This window comes from Zootoca vivipara, chromosome 12 (assembly GCF_965207765.1).
Source record: "Zootoca vivipara chromosome 12, rZooViv2.hap1.1, whole genome shotgun sequence".
NCBI classification, from domain to species: Eukaryota; Metazoa; Chordata; class Lepidosauria; order Squamata; family Lacertidae; genus Zootoca; species Zootoca vivipara.
Window position 1 is genome coordinate 23,562,030 of NC_142595.1, and position 4,003 is coordinate 23,566,032.

Below are 4,003 nucleotides of genomic sequence, written 5' to 3' on the forward strand. Positions count from 1 at the left end.
TGGAGGGGCAGGTCAATTCTGTGTCCAGGGCAGCTATTTACCAGCTCCATCTGGTACGCAGGCTGAGACTACCTGCTTGCAGACTGTCTTGCCAGAGTGGTGCATGCTCTGGTTATCTCCCGCTTACGACAACTAATCCAGAATGCGGCAGCTAGACTGGGAGTGGCCGCCAGTATGTTTCCGAGCACAATTCAAACTGTTGGTGCTGACCTTTAAAGACCTAAATGGCCTCGGTCCAGTATACCTGAAGGAGTGTCTCCTCCCCCATCGTTCTGCCCGGACACTGAGGTCCAGCACTGAGGGCCTCCTGGTGGTTCCCTCACTGCGAGAAGCAAAGCTACAGGGAACCAGGCAGAGGGTCTTCTCGGTAGTGGCGCCCGCCCTGTGGAATGCCCTCCCATCAGATGTCAAAGAGAAAAAAAGCTACCAGATTTTTAGAAGACATCTGAAGGCAGCCCTGTATCAGTAAGATTTTTAATATTTGACAGTGTGTGTGTGTGTGTGTGTGTGTGTGTGTGTGTGTGTGCTAGAAGCTGCCCAGAGTGCCTGGGGAAACCCAGCCAGATGGGCAGGGTATAAATAATAAAATTATTTTAAAAAATTATTCTTAGCTGGGAAGAATACCAGTTTGCCCGAGGTCGCTCAGGAGGAAGCCTGCTCACTTTCAACTGGGCTTATGTGAGAGAGATAGCTGTGCAGCGAGACCGATTTTAATTCACACTGCTCAACCGGCCTGATTTAAGTAGGACATCCTGGAACCAGGCAGAGGGCCTTCTCGGTAGTGGCGCCCTCCCTGTGGAACACCCTCAGGAAATAAACAACCATCTAACTTTTAGAAGACATCTGAAGGCTGCCCTGTTTAGGGAAGTTTTTAATGCTTGATGTTTTATCATGGTTTTAATATTCTGTTGGAAGCCGTCCAGAGTGGCTGGGGAGGCCCAGTCAGATGGGCAGGGTATAAGTAATAAATTATTAGTATTACATATTATTATTATTACAGAAGAAATTCCGGCTTCTGATTGGATCCCGGAATGTCCCATTTTTTGGTGTGGCACGAGTCAGCTGGCTCCCGCAAGATCTCAGGACCGAAAAAGCGAGCATTCCAATTTGGATACCCCAGATGCTGTAAGGTATGTAATTTACAGTAGCCAAGGCTCAGTTGTAATCTTGCCTGGGACCCGCCTTTAACCCAAACATGCTTTTGGAGAGCCACTCTCTTTCTCCTGACCCATCAACAGAAGGATAAAACTCTAGGCCACTGCCCTATCTTCTCTTCCTGCCCCCCTCCTTTCTGGACATTCTCAATTCTTATTCATCATCCTGGGCATAAGTGACCACACAGGATGTCCTGGGTGTGCCCACATACACCCCGATGTCCCACAAGAAAACAGGGCTTCTGGTGAGGATGAATAAAAATATGTCATTTATGACAGAGTATGAGTTTGCATTCAGAAAATGTTCACCTTAGAAATCCCTAGGTGCACATGAAATGTGCTATGCACGCCTACAGTCCTGGGCACTGCTTCTGCCTGTCTCTGTTCCAGGGAGGAAAAATTAAAATAATAATAATTCTGGAGATAAACTTCTTAGGATGCCAAGTGCTGCATGGAAGCACCAAAACTCTCCTTTTTAAAATTCTGCTTTAACTAGGCTTGCCGGAGTTGATTGTGGGCAGGTTTGTACTATTCACAATGTTTTGGCAGGCAGAATGGAAACTGCTTCATTTCACCTAGGGAAAGAGAACAAGGTGATGTGGACGCATACACTTATGCTCGCTTCAGGTGGGTGGCAGCGCCTGCAGCCACGCGGAGAACAAGCACATGCCCAAGTTGGGGAAGGAAAGCTCATGTCCCCAGGGGATCTCCCTGCAAGTTTAATTTCCAGCCTTCTTATCGGCCGCGGAACACAAGCAGCCAGGGAGTTTTATCTGGGCCCATGAATTCCAGCATCGCACTCGTGCGCCATTTTAATGTTTCTCATCCAGAGGCTGCACACAGCACCTTATTTCTACCAGGACATGTTGCTCGTCCTGCCAGGAATAGTTCTCCTTCTCTGCCTTGCTGTAGCCTGATTAACAGGATCTGACAGGTCCTGTCTCCCAGGTGAGGAGAATGTATTAACTGACAGGCCAGTGCAGAACAGAACAGCCAAGGCAACAAGCTGCAGTCCTGCGCGAGGCTAGAGGATGCTATTGCCGATTCACATTAGCAAGGTAGTCTAGGTACATCCCCGCCAATTCAAAACCTGCTTACCGGAACACTGTTCAAATATATTTATTAGCAGCACTTTCAAATTCTGCCACTCTTCACCCAAACGCAAGGCGGTGGAGGTGGGGCTCCCAGGCAGTGGGACCAGCTCAGGATGGAGTTGATTTTTACTTTGACATTAGGAATGGGGCATCTCCTCTCACCAGGGGCAGCAGTCAGTTCACGAGGCCAACTTCAAGCCAGAACCTTATGCACAGCTGGAACGAGGCATCTGTGGCTCTCCAGATGTTTGCCAGAATACCAATTCCCATCAGCCGCAGCTTGCAAAGGCAATGGTGAGGGATAATGGAAAATAGTCTAGTAAACATCTGGAGGACAAGCTAGTCTTGATTTACAGTCATCAATGTGCACACATCACCCTTACTTTGCTTTTCAAGGTGAAGCTATCATCCACTGGCTTGGGATACAAGGTGGAAGAAAAAGCCATCCCTTGTTTTTAAAGAAAGAATCAAATGTAAAACACTGGAGAGCTGGGACTTTCGCACAGTCCCAGTTTTTACTTGTTGGCTAGCTAGCCCACCAGTTAATCGAGGACAGGACAGTGTGGAATTTAACCCGGCTTGGTGAGTTAACCCACCTTCAACTGGGTTGCAGCATGAACGACCTACTGTGGGTAACTTCTTAAAAACGCCGCCTAATTTATTCTGCAGTTCATTCTGCACCCACACTAATTTGCTGGTTCTGTTACTGCTGGAAAGGAATTAAGAATATGGGGCACCCCTCCTTCCTCAACCCTTTGAAATGTCATTGAGCCACCTGTCCGGCTCCTGACATTTCATTTCACACACATCCCTGCAGTCGTATGAGCTGGCAGCTAGCTGTTATGTCAAAGCAGAGATTGGTATTAAGCCGAATTCTGCACTCCTGTATGACACTGATTTTTCTGTGTGCCAACAAAATTGTGGTATACTTTCATCTGACCTTGAAATCTTACTTTTTAAAAAAAGGTGTTTACTTGTCTGGTTCATAAGGGATAGAAGAAATAAAATTTTGCTTAGCATCATGATTATAACCTCTTCTGGGATAATTTTTTCAGAGCTGAAGAAGGAACCCCGGCTACTTTCCTTCTCGTTTTTGTTACTCGTCTTGCTAGTCTCCTCCTGTTCCTTTACACCCATATCCAATCTCTGCAAAATCAAATCCCATTCATGGTAGAAAGCAGGCAGGACAGAGGGAGAGCAGTTTGATGCTGGAAAAACGAGGCATGCATGGAGACAGCTTTTACTCCCCAACTCCCTTTGATCCTAACTCCATCCTTCTGCCATGCTGCAGGGATTAAGCAGTTCACGGGATATGGAGGGGGGGGGGACTTGCTTCAGCAGGCTTCAGGAATAAGGCACACTTGGGGAGGCAGAGATAAGAAGCTGAGGAGCTTGGGGGGGGGCAGGTAAGGCTCTGCACCAGCACCCTCCCGCTTAATCCCAAGAACCAGGTCACTGAATTAAGTGCAGGTAAATACCCAACCACAAAAAAAGTTGTGCACACACTAACTTGGTTGTATTTGCCTCTCTTGCTCTCCTTTGTGGGCTGCTCAGCAGACAGAATGCTAGACTGCCTTGACCCTTGGTTAATGCAGCAGAGGCACTTCAGCTCGGACACTGAGGTCCAGCTCCGAGGGCCTTCTGGCGGTTCCCTCACTGCGAGAGGTGAAGCTACAGGGAACCAGGGAGAGGGCCTTCTTGGTAGTGGCGCCCGCCCTGTGGAACGCCCTCCCATCAGATGTCAAGGCAATAAGC